This window comes from Hemiscyllium ocellatum, chromosome 49 (assembly GCF_020745735.1).
Source record: "Hemiscyllium ocellatum isolate sHemOce1 chromosome 49, sHemOce1.pat.X.cur, whole genome shotgun sequence".
NCBI classification, from domain to species: Eukaryota; Metazoa; Chordata; class Chondrichthyes; order Orectolobiformes; family Hemiscylliidae; genus Hemiscyllium; species Hemiscyllium ocellatum.
Window position 1 is genome coordinate 3,529,545 of NC_083449.1, and position 13,770 is coordinate 3,543,314.

Genomic DNA, 13,770 nt, shown 5'->3' on the forward strand with positions numbered 1-13,770 from the left:
GTAGAAATAGATTGGTACAGATAGATAACTACACTGCCAAATCCGCGCCAGAGAAACATTCAGGAACAGATTAAGCCAAATTCAGGAATTTACAAAGCAGAAGCTGACTGATACAGTTGGATAACCAAACACTTATATTCACAAACCAGAAAAATCAGGTGAAGGTTAATGACCATATTTACAACACAGAAACTGACAAGTTGAAACTGACAAAAGCATTCACACAGACACATAGCAGAAACTGATAAGGGGAGAATGATAATTACACAGACATATTCATTGAGCAGAAACTGACAGGTGCAGATTGATTGATTATGCTAGTCAAACATTAACATAGCAGAAACAAACAGCAAAACCCTCATTTGCATAGCAGAAACTGTCAGGGACCAATTACTAAATTCACAGAGCAATTCACATTCTCAGAGCAAACGCTGACAGGGACAGATTGACAACTATTTTTACACGTTCTCACAGCAGAGACCTTGCGGATAGACTGATAATTACACGAACATAATGACTGTTGAAGAACAGACAGGTACAGATTGATGACTAGGCTGCAATATTCGCACATCGCAACCTCTGAGGAATAGTTAAAATAAACTGATAGACTTACAAAGCAGAAGCTAACAGCAACAGGCACGGTGGCACAGTGGTTAGCAATTCCGTGTGGAGTTTGCACGTTCTGTGTCTGCGTGGGTTTCCTCCGGGTGCTCAGGTTTCCTCCCACAGTCCACATGCTAAATTGCCTATAGTGTTAGGTAAGGGGTATGGGTGGGTTGCGCTTCGGCGGGTCGATGTGGACTTGTTGGGCCGAAGGGACTGTTTCCACACTGTAAGTAATCTAATCTAATTCTGAACTACATTGATATATTCCCAACACAGAAACCGACATGTAGTACTGATAAAAGCACTCCTATATTCACATAGCAGAGACTAATATGGGTATACTGATAATTACAGACAAATTAATTGAGCATAGAGTCAGAGAGATGTACAGCAAACATTCTCATAGGAAAGACTTATAGCCACTGCAGTGGTAATGATTTACACATTCTCACAACAGCGATTGAGCGATAATTGTACGAACGTAATCGCTGACAGTTACAGGCTGATTACTACAGTCACACGTTGAGATAGCAGAAACTGACAGGGACAGATTGTGAGAGAGTAATAATCATTCACGTCCTGAAAGCTCACATGGGCAGATCAAAAACCGCACTCCCGTTTTACACAGCCACTAACGAGAGGTAAACTAACGCTTAACCAACCTGAAATTCTGAACAAAATATCATTCACAGTGTAATCAGAGAATAATAGTGATAAAACAAATAACATGAGATTGTAACAATTAAAATTCGCACAAGTACCATGTTCAAAATAATCCTTAAATAACAGTGACCAGTTCAGAATGAGAACAAATGACTTGTGACCAAATAAAATTCAGAGAAAATCAACATAGCAAAGTTTATAATGAAAAAAAAATCCTGCTATAAACTGAAATGCACTGAATAATATCTATTCTAATATAGTGCAAAGTAAGATGTCAGAAACTGAAATTTTAGCAGGAGACTGCTGACACTGATTGAGGAGCTGAACAGACAGAGAGTAAAATTCATGTTGCCAGCAGAAAGCAAAAGGCACAGGTCACAGTACGTCAGTTCCCTTTAGTCGGTGAGGTACTCAGAGTAGAATTGGCAATGATACACACGCTGGCAGCTATTCTGAGTAATGTATGAATACTTTGGCTGATACTTATTGGAGATTTGAAGAAGAATCGGCGAATAGATAAGTGAAGGGAGTTTACAGAGTAGATGATGGTAGGATGTCCTTCATTTTCAGAGAGTGTGGATCAAGAAACACCAGCAAAAGAGAACATTCCTTAACTCCCATTTTCCTCCAATACAATGCAATTGCCAAGTAGTTCCATCATTTCCAGGAGTAAAACACACTGCCTATCAGATTGCAGTGCATTTTCTCATTTGACAACAAATATGATGCCATTTTAAAATGGAAGAGAAAGGAAAACCATTATCTAAAGATGCAGAATGCCTTACAATTAGAATCTCACATTTTAGAATGAGCTCGGAATTTGATCCCTCCACAAAATTTCCGTTTGTATTTCCGATGATATTGTGGATCTGTCAGGATGAGTCCCAAACGAACCAATCAGAATGAAATTACCATACCTAGAAAGTAGCCAATCAGCAACTAGGCTTTCCTCAATCCCTCATTAGCATTGATGACGCCTTCAGTCTATAAAAAGGGAGCTCTGAGCCTGCTTTGCCTTATTCTGTGTCTGAAAGTCAACTGACCTATGGCTGAGGAAAAGAAGGGTCAAGTCGCCAAGAAGGGCGCGAAGAAAGCGGTGAAGAGGGCGCCAGCGAAGGGCAGCAGGAAGAGGAGGCGGTCTAGGAAAGAAAGTTACGCTATCTACATCTACAAAGTGATGAAGCAGGTTCACCCCGACACCGGCATCTCCTCCAAGGCCATGAGCATCATGAACTCGTTCGTCGGCGATATTTTCGAGCGTATCGCGGGGGAGGCTTCTCGCCTGGCCCATTACAACAAGCGCAGCACCATCAGCTCCGGGAGATCCAGACCGCCGTGCGGCTGCTACTGCCCGGGGAACTGGCCAAGCACGCCGTGTCGGAGGGCACAAAGGCGGTGACCAAGTACACCAGCTCCAAGTGAAGGACCGCGCTGCACTGAAGCGCACACATCCACAACCCAAAGGCTCTTATAAGAGCCACCCACAACTTCCCTGAAACAGCTGAATCATTGTATTTTTTAAAGTTAATATACCTATGAGATTTGTGTTTCGTAAACGTTCTGTCAAGTATTGAGTGATCGCTAACCCGATCCGGGCTTATTCTCGGATATTGGGAGAGAGGTTATGTTAAACGCAACTGTCATTTTTCAGTTGATTGTGTCCTTGTTACTCGGTTATTCGATCACGTAATCTCATGTTGTATCAGTATATCGGGGTGCTGTTGAAATGTGAAGTAAATGATTCGTTGCAGAGTACAAGGTTTGGCACCTTTTTTTGGGGGTCTGCTTATGTTTCACGTTTGGAAAATCCCAATTCAAGATCAGAAATGGGCAAGTTCTAGTAGGCTAGGGAATGAGGTAGAGATTTAAGGTAAAGGGCACACTTTTCTTGTAGAAGTAAATTATCTCGAGTATTCGTGCATTCTTCAGTGTTTTAAGCTGCCTACTTTTCGATATATACTGGCGGGCTTTTCAAATTGGAAAGAAAGCGATTGATGATTTGGCGCCGGTACTTTCCGCCGTCCTCCCCAGGCCCTCCCCGGATTGGGGAATGAAGCAGATATCTGATTGGTCCCATTGTTCAGCCCCGCCTAATGTTGTTTCAATTCCCAATCAATCAGAAATGGCCGCCCCACCATCCCTCCCGAAGGTACAAGAGGTCGCAATGTGGGCGGAGTCCAGCATTCTCTGTGATAGCTGAAAATGTGTTGCTGGTCAAAGCACAGCAAGCCAGGCAGCATCTCAGGAATAGAGAATTCGACGTTTCGAGCATAAGCCCTTCATCAGGATCTCTGTGATAGTGCGTGTGAGATTGTGGCCATGTCCGGAAGAGGAAAGGGCAGTGGGAAAAGTCGCGCCAAGGCGAAGTCTCGGTCGTCCCGGGCTGGCCTGCAGTTCCCGGTGGGCCGTGTTCACAGGCTCCTGAGAAAGGGTGCCGGAGCGCCGGTCTATCTGGCTGCGGTGCTGGAGTATCTGACGGCTGAAATCCTGGAGCTGGCCGGCAACGCGGCCCGGGACAACAAGAAGACCCGCATCATCCCCAGGCACCTGCAGCCGACCGTGGGCAACGACGAGGAGCTCAACAAGCTGCTGGGAGGGGTGACCATCGCTCAGGGCGGGGTGCTGCCTAATATCCAGGCCGTGCTGCTGCCCAAGAAAACCGCCGCTGCTGGATCCGCTAAAAAGTGAAGAGACCATTCTTGAATTTGACAACCCAAAGGCTCTTTTCAGAGCCACTCACAGTATCTGTGAAAGGAGCTGAACACCCCCGTCTACCGAATTGAATTACCTTTATTTAATTAGTATTGGTGTCAGTCCCTGCCTTATTCGATACTGTACTGTCACTGTGTATGATCTAAAATGAAACCTTTCCTCATGGCCGTTCACCGTTTGAGCCGTAATAACAGGAGCGTGAAAAGTTTATCATGAAATATTGATACAATGCTATCTTAACGGTGCTCGGAGTACATTACTTTTATTGCTTGTAGATGTCTGTGGTCTCGTCTCTTTAATTATCGTCTTATTCCTCTCTGTCTCATTCTCGGATGAGTTCCTGTGTAGGGTCCTTTCCCTGGCCGTAGACAGGGATGATAATGGAGGCAACAGTCACTTTTCAGCTTTTTCGAGTTGGTCAAGTTGCTGTTTAATACGCGACCATTTCGGCAGCTACCCACCCCTGTGGGGTATGACCCTGATTTTGATCTCTGGCAAACGGAAGAAGTGAGTCAACATTAGAATGGTGCTGGAAAAACGCAGCAGGTCAGGCAGCATCCGAGGAACAGGAAAGTCGACGTTTTGAGCAAAAGCCCTTCATCAGGAAAGGTTTTTGCCCGAAACATCGATTTTCCTGCTTCTCGGATGCTGCCTGAACTGCTGTACTTTTCAAGCACCACTCCAATCTCCAGCATCTGTTATACCCACCTCTGCCAAACAGAAGTGCCCTATCTTTGAATTCCACAGATAGATTCATTTTACAGTTAAATTTCCCATACACCGAGAGTGGTGTTTGACTGCACTGTGCGCTGAATTAGACTTTCTGCTGTCATTTCGAAGCTTTCAAAATGAGCTGAGATCAAACCATGACAATTGCTTCACTACAAGGGTCAGTCAAACAGCACAGAAAAAGATCCTTCTATCCGACCAATCCATACCCAATATAATCTCAAACTAGACGAGTCCCACCTGCCCGTTCTTGGCCCATAACCCTCCAAAATCTTAACAATGATATACTTATCCAAATGTCTTTTCAACATTGTGACTGTGCCCATATGCATCACCCCCTTTCAAAGTTAATTCCACACAATCTATGATTTGGAGATGCCGGTGTTGGACTGGGGTGTACAAAGTTGAAAATCACACAACACAGGTTATAGTCCACCAGGTTTAATTGGAAGCACACTAGTGTTGTGTGATTTTTAACTTTCCACACAATCTATACTGTTTAAAAAAAAACTTACTTTTAAAATATTTTTCCTTTTACCTTAACAATGTGTCTCATAGCCTTGCAGTCTCTTACCATAAAAAAAACCTACCATTCCCCTTACCTTTAGCCCTCATGATTATCAAAACTCTATCACCCATCAAGATCTTAGGTTCCAGAGAACAGAAGTCCCAGCCTATTCTTACAACGGAATCTTCCATTCCCATCAACATCCTAGTAAATCTTTTCTGAACCCTTTCCAGCTCGATAGTATACTTTTGATAACAGGGTGACCAGAACTTGATACGGTAATCCAGAAGAGGACTCATCAACATCCTATACAACCTCAATACGACTTTCCAACTTTTGTACTCAAAGGCCTGAGCAATGAAGGCAAGCATGCTAGATGTTTTCTTCCCCACATTGTCTACATGTGAAGCAAACTTCAAAAATATGCAGCTGGCCAACTAGGTCTCTCTATTCAACAGCACTACCCAAGGCCCTACTTGTAATTGTATAAGTCCTACCCTTGTTTGTTTTATAAATATGCAATGCCTCAATAATTCCATCTGCTATTCCTCATGCCATTGACTGATTTAATCAAGATTTGTTTCTAATCTGAGATAGACTTCGCTGTCCACTAAGCCACCAATTTTGATGACATCTGCAAAATTACTAACCATACCTTCTGTATTCTCATCTAAATCATTTACATTAAAAAACAAACAAAAGTGGACCCAGCACCGATTGGGGCGGAACATCATTGGTAACTTGCATCCAGTCTAATAAGCAACTGTCCACCTCCTCTCCATCTCCTGCTGTTATGCCAATTTTATATTCAATTGGCACGCTCAATCTGAATCCCATGTAATCTAACCTTGCTATTTAGTCTACCACACAGAATCTTGTAAAAGGCATTACCAGACTTCAAGCTAATAATGTTTACCAATGTGCCCTCAATCTTCTTGGATACTCCCTCAACAATCTCAATCAACTTTGGGAAACATAATTTCCTTCTACAAAACAATCGTGACAATTTCTAATTATTCCTTGCCCTCTCCTACCACTCCTCCCCAAGCCATATATTTGAATCCTATCTTTCGGAATTACCCCTAATAATGTACTCATCACGCAAGTCAGACTCACAGGTCTATACTTCCCAGGCTTCTCCTTACATCCCTTCTTAAAATAACAGCAAAATAATATCCAATATGCGATCATCCAGCACCTCACCATAGTTACAGATGATACAAATATTTCTGCAAGGGGCACCACAATATCTTCCTCAACTTCCCACCATGTCCTGGGATACATTCGATCAGGTCTCTGAGATTATCCAACTTTGTGTTCAAAGACCTCCAACTTTGTGTTCAAAGAGCATTTCCTCTTCTGTAATGTGAACTCTTTTCAAAACATCAATATTCATTTTCCTGAGTTTGCCTGCTTCCCAGTAAAAAACTGATGTGAAAATTCATTTTCTGGCTCGCATCTTCTGAAACTCAAACAGAACTGCAGAGGTGAACTGGATCTGCTGGTAATAAAATGGCCCATGTCTACTTACCCAAAATGGCTGACAAATGTCTACCATTAGTATATTGTCATTAATGGCTGCGAGTAATCTATTTTGTCCAGTGAAAATGAGGGTACTTCTGAAAACTTACTAACTTTCACACATATGCATAAATGTTTTGGTTCCACGTATCTACGCTGGAAGTCTTTGAAACAGACCTAAACCTAACTAACCAGATCAGAAAGCATTCTTACAAATCTTACAGCAACTAAATGTCTTTGGTATTATTAACACATAATTAGAACAATGGGAAATATGAAAGGAAAAACAGAATTTCATAAAGAAAACACATGAGATACAATGAAAAACAGAACTCAAACTGACTCACGGATAAAGCCAACCCGAGAGGCCTGAAGGAGTCTAGCAATTAACTTTGGAATGTGAATGAGGAGGATGCATCGAAAGATAACACAGATGAGTGATTATAGTGTCTGTTCAATGCCATGAGGTCATGGGAAGCTGAGGCCTGTTAAAGGAATGCCTGTCATTGATTCGGTATTTTATAAGATTAGGATTACGAAATATGAGGGAGGATCAAAGTGATCATGTTGTATGCGATTGTTATCAGCAAATTTATAAAAGTACTGCTTTATGTTATAAATTCAGAGTGTGTCATGATCTCCCTTTCAGGGCTGGTCTCTGAAGAGAATCCTTTGTCCCTGCTTTAACTGGGTTTTGCATGAATAAACCTCCATTTGCCTGAGTTCTGCCTGCCTCCTGAGTTTGCATTCCTTTTCAGGGGAAAAGGCTCCAACAACAACATCAACTACCTCTTTGATCTTTAAGTTATCCTACTCTCGTTCTCTCCCTCATGGTTAACTTGCTTTAAATGAACTTGTAGAATTTCTTTGAATTATGCTTAACCTTATCTGCCAAGACTATCTCATATCCCCCTCTTTAATTTCCTAATCTCCCTCTCAAGAAAGCCCATACTATTTGCATGCTGTTCAAGAGATGCATTTCACCCCAGTTGTCTATGTCTAATATATGATTTATTTGTACTTGCAAATGAAACATTGACTTTGCTGCTCCTCTAATACTGTGCTTTTCCAGTTTCATTTTTATCAACTCTGACTGTGCTTACTAAAAACCTTACATTTATTCATGTTATATCGCTTTTGGCCATTGACTTCTCACAATGCATCTTCTTTCACAGCTCACCATAGGGCAGCATGGTTGCTCAGTGGTTAGCACTGGTGCCTCACAGCACCAGGGTCCGAGGTTCAATCCCAGCCTTGGGCAACTGTCTGTGCTCTGGTTTCCTCCCACATTCCAAAGATGTGCAGGTCAGGTGAATTGGACATGGTAAATTGCCCATAGTGTTAGATGCTTTAGTCAGAGGGAAACTGATCTGGGTGTGTTACTCTTCAAAGGGTCGGTGTGGACTAGTTGGGCTGAACTCCAGCAGCTTTGCAAGCTGACAACATAAAACATTATGACACAGGAACAGGCATTTCAAATCCATGCTGACTTTGCTTGGTCCCAATCTTTTGTTTTGCAGACATTCAGCAAGTATTTTTTTCTTGCAAGCTGAGTGGCCTATAATACCCAGAGTATCTCTAACATGCTTTTCAAATAGATTGGTTAACATTAGCTAACCCACGATCTGTGGAAATATTGCAATGTCTATGGAATCTTGGAACATGACCATTCACTGTTTCTGTGACCACTATGTTAAGTATAATGGGATGTTGTTGTGGTTCTGTTCGCCGAGCTGGAAGTTTTTGTTGCAAACGTTTCGTCCCCTGGCTAGGTGACATCATCAGTGCTTTGGAGCCTCCTGCGAAGCACTTCTTTGATATTTCTTCCGGTATTTATAGTGGGTTAGATATGTCGATGACACGTTTGTAATCATTAAAAACATGGATATAGAAAAAACACACCGGATCATCAACGCCACACTCACAGGAATCCGATTCACGAGAGAAGAAGAAAAGGATAGCCAACTCCCATTCCTAGACGTGATAGTACAGAGAACACCGAACGGAGAATTCACCACAAGGGTATACAGAAAGCAACACACACAGACCAAGTCCTAAACTATGAAAGTAACCACCCCAACACACACAAACGAGGCTGCATCAGGACACTATTCAAAAGGGCCACAACACACTGCAGCACACCAGAACTGCAAAAAGAAGAAGAGGAACACCTATACAAGGTATTCGCCAAAAACGGATACCCGCGCAACTTCATCAAAAGATGCCTAAGAGAAAGACCACAGAACGAGGACATGCCACAACCAAAAGGACTAGCCACACTACCATACATCAGGAGCGTTTCAGAACTGACAGCCAGACTACTGCGACCCTTAGGACTCATAACGGCACACAAACCAACAGCCACGCTCAGACAACAACTCACTAGAACGAAGGACCTGATACCCAACATGAGCAAAACTAATGTAGTGTACAAAATACCATGCAAGGACGGCACAAAACACTATATAGGACAAACAAGAAGACAGCTAACAATCTGCATACATGAACATCAACTAGCCACGAAACGACACGACCAGTTATCCCTAGTAGCCACACACTCAGACAACAAGCAGCATGAATTCGACTGGGACAACACCACTATCATAGGGCAAGCCAGACAGAGAACAGCCAGGGAATTCCTAGAGGCATGGCATTCATCCACAAACTCCATCAACAAACACATCGACCTGGACCCAATATACCAACCACTACGGCGGACAGCTGAAACTGACAACCGGAAGCGGCAAGGACAGACCACTGTAAATACCGGAAGAAACATCAAAGAAGTGCTTCGCAGGAGGCTCCAAAGCACTGATGATGTCGCCTAGCCAGGGGACGAAACGTTTGCAACAAAAACTTCCAGCTCGGCGAACAGAACCACAACAACGAGCTCCCGAGCTACAAATCTTCGCACAAACCTTGAATACTGGGATGTGGATGACCAGGCCCTGCTGTTTCTCAGCTTCAATCATATCCATTGTTCCAACACAATTTTCCAAACAATACTGATTTGTTTCAGTTTTTCCCTCTCACTGAACTCTGTGTTCCTCAAAATTCCTGGTGCATCATCTGTGTCATCCTTTGTGATGAGAGAACAACAGTTACGTATTTAGGTAGATAACCATTTTTGCTCCCTGTTATGGATTGCCTCTTTTTGATCGTAAGCGAGCCATCTTTGTGTTCACCAACCCATGTTTTCTTCCATTTCCTCTTTACACATTTATCAATACTTTAACAGTTCGTTTCTTTTTCAAAACTGCAATCTTACTCCTGTCCTCATTTTCTCTTACTTAATCAATGCCCCTTACTGAATTGTTTGCTGAATTTTAAAGTGAGGACTGCAAATGGTGGAGATCTGAGTCAAGATTAGAGTGGTGCTGGAAAAGCACAGCAGATCAGGCAGCATCTGAGAAACAGGAAAATCGACGTTTCGGGCAAAATGAGGCTGGGAGCCTCCAGGGTGGAGAGATAAATGGGAGTGAGGTGGGGCTGGGGAGAAGGTAGCTAAGAGTGTAATAGGGGGATGGAGGTGGGGATGAAGGCGATAAGTCAGAGAGGAGGGTGGAGCGGATAGATGTGAAGGAAGATTGGCAGGTAGGACAGGTCATGAGGATGCTGTTGAGCTGGCAGGTTGGAACTGGTGTAAGGTGGGGGGAGGGGAATGAGAAAGTTGGTGAAGTCTACAAAGTTGATTTTAATCTTACTGCGAATCCTATTGTAAGGATGCCTACCTTAAAGAAGCTCTCCTTCTCTCTCCACAAAGATCTCAGTGAGTCTCTCTCTTTCACTTCAACTCCCAGGTCATCTCCTCTGCCCTGAATTCTGAACTATTCCCAGGCTTTAGGTCTGTCTGTTATTTTCTTCCCAATTTGTATGCCTCTGAGTGAATAAACAAAAACACCTGGGATCTCTCATTGTGGCATACAATACATCACAAGTTTTCTGTCTGCAGCATACCTCACACTGACATCTGTGTCCACTATACACTCAATCGAGGCCCAGAGACGTTATTGCACACCCTTGCTCCAGGTCTGATTTTTGAACCAGAAACAGGGACTAACACTGTGATGCAAGACTCTCTCCAACAGTTACATTCTGCCTTAGGATGAGTGTTCCACTTATTTCATTTGTGTTACTATTTTCCACTTATGTTACTTTCTTAAAGGAATTAATATTTGTGGTTGAGGGTCAGCAGGATTACATACCACAGTTAACATAAGATCAGGCGTGATGTTATTGAATGGGGAGCACAGAGGAAGGGTTTAGTGGCCGCCAGCTTCTCCGCTCCCTGATCAGATTGTGAGAGAGGCGGAGGGAGGAGTTATTAACATGACCCGGGAATGAGCTCCATTGGCGCTTCATAAAGGACAATGTCCCAGCTTGAAACCTTCTCTGCCCTTTTCCCCACATTCCCAGTTCTTTAGGTCAAACTGGGAGCAAAGGGAATTGGGGAAATGACCAATTGGTGTTTGTTTCTGGTAATCATTGGGAAAAGCAACGCATGCGCGATGCAGTCCCTCCGCCAATGTTGATTGGTCCTGCCGAGTGGAACGCATGCGTGACGCCCTCCCCCAGCGCTGCCATTGAGGAGCATTTACTCAGTGAGTGTAAGAGGTTTGTTTGAAACAGACCGCAATGGAGAGACCAGCGCCCAGGGAAGTGAGGGAACAGCAGGCTCCTTCCAGCAGCACATCGGGATGGGAGCCTGGGACACAGAGGGGGCTCCGAGACCGGGATTGGTTCGGGGTGAGTTCAGGGAGAACTGGGGGCTGTTTGTAAAAGGCCGAGCGGAGCAGGAACTGGTCCCGGAACTTGGAGTGAGCGGGCTGGGGGGAAGAGAGAGGCCTTTCTCGGGCTGTGTGTGGGCCTGCTGTGGGAGGCAGAGCGGGAAGAAGCTGCTGTGGGATATTCTTGTGATTTACAATCCTCTGAACTCTGTTGAGATTTCATTGTTTCCTACTGTTTGGTGAGATTGTGCAGTCAATGTCGGAATCGCAGACGGACTGTAGGAATGGGATACTCCTGTAAAAGGAGTGTGTCTTGGGAAAAAAAATATACAGCGCCGTTTTTTCTCTCCAACAGGTAGTTTATTGGGAGTTGCATATTGAACTGTGTGAGCATTCCGGTGGTGAGTAGTCCCATTCATGGAGCTGTGCAGTTGCTCAGTTTCTCCATCTCACTCAATTGGTATTGAGACATATGAGAAACAAACACAATCTCCAGACAAAGAACAGCTCAGTGCAACAATGAAATCCGATCTGTGCTTCTGTTTAAGTTGCTGGCTTATCCTAACGAATATGCAATGAATGTGACATTGATCAATTTGCCAGATTCGCCTCATGTTGGTTAACAGGTGGTGTCTCTCTATCTTCCTCCAGACAAATACCTGAGGGACTAAGACACTGTGATACTTCCTCGGTTCAAAGTGAAGTGGGACCAGCTGCCTTGAGCAAACAGCAGGTATGTAGCTCATTGACATTTACACCAGTTCTGAAGATAGATAAACTGAATTCTCATCCAAAATAGACACTCAGGAACAGCATTAAAACTTGCTTTAATAAGAACATTTTCTACAATGTAGATAAACAAATAGATCATACTGTTACATAATTTCAACAACCATCTGTGAGGTAGCTGCTAAATACAGAGATGGAGGGAAACTGTGCTCAACAGTTTCTCTCTCTCTCCTTTCTCAGTGCACATCACCCTGGCCCATATCCCTCCAAACCCTTCTTATTCATATACCCATCCAAACGCCTCTTAAATGTTGTAATTGTACCAGCCTCCACCACATCTTTTGGCAGCTCACTCCATACCTGTACCACCCTCTGTGTGAGAAAGGTGTCCCTTAGGTCTCTTTTAAATCTTTCCCTCTTAAATATACTCATACTTCCTTTATACTCTAAGGATTCACTCTATCTATCCTGTCTATACCTGACATATGGTTCCTTCTTTTTATTAGCCATACACTCAATTTCTTTCATCATCCAGCATTCCCTATGCCTACCAGCCTTTCCTTTCACCCTGACAGGAATATACTCTCTCTCTGGATTCTTGTTATCTCAGTTCTGAAGGCTTCCCGTTTTCTAGCCGTCCCTTTACCTGTGAACATCTGCCTCCAATCAGCTTTTGAAAGTTCTTACCGTCAAAATTGTTTTTTCTCCAATTTAGAACTTCAACTTTTAGATATCATCTATCCTTTTCCATCACCAGTGTGTAGTGTGTGTGTGTGTATAGTGGGTGCAGAGTGTCTTAAGTCTGCGAGGGGGTGCATGTATTTGTCTATAAGGGTGCAATTGTAGACACACCCTTATAGACACACACATGCTCACATATGCACCCCCTCACAGACTTAAGACACTCTGCACACACACATACTTTCTCACACTCTCAATCCCCACCCCAGACAGACAGACAAAGACCCACATGCGCACATATTTTGTGTGGTGAATTTATATTGCAGAGTTACATTGCACTTTGCTCAAGAACTGCATATATTCATGTAGAACTCTGAGCTCAAAAACTGCCTCCCTTTCTATCCTTCCTGTAGCATTTGTATCCTGGAACATTAAGCTGCCAGGCCTGCCCATCCCTGAGCCATGTTTCTGTAATTGCTATGATATCCCAGTCCCATGTTCCTAATCATGCCCTGAGTTCATCTGCTTTCCCTGTTAGGCCCCTTGCTTTGAAGTAAATGCAGTTTAATTTATTAGTCATATTTTGTCCCTGCTTGCCCTGACTGTTTGACTTGCTTCTGTTCTCAACTGTACCAGTCTCCAACTGATCTCTTTCCTCAAGACTTCCGTGGTTCGCACCTTCAATTCTCCACCCCCAATCTTACTAGTTTAAATCCTCCCGAGCAGATCTAGGAAATTTCCCTGTCAATATTTTAGTCACCTTCCAATTTAGGTGCAATCCGTCCTTCTTGTACAGGTCACTTCTACCCCAAAAGAGATTCCAATGATGCAACAATGTGAATCCTTCCCCATACACCAGCTCCTCAGCCATGCATTCATCTGCTCTACCCTCCT

At 43.5% G+C, this 13,770-nt stretch overlaps 1 protein-coding gene and 1 pseudogene across 1 annotated transcript in view; one reads left to right on the forward strand and one right to left on the reverse strand.

Annotated features, from left to right (window-relative positions):
- The window catches only part of LOC132837378 (histone H4), a 565,847-nt gene that overhangs the window by 446,124 nt on the left and 105,953 nt on the right, over positions 1–13,770 (reverse strand). The gene's annotated exons all lie outside the window — the stretch shown is intronic.
- LOC132837284 (histone H2B 1.2-like) lies at positions 2,315–2,691 on the forward strand (annotated as a pseudogene).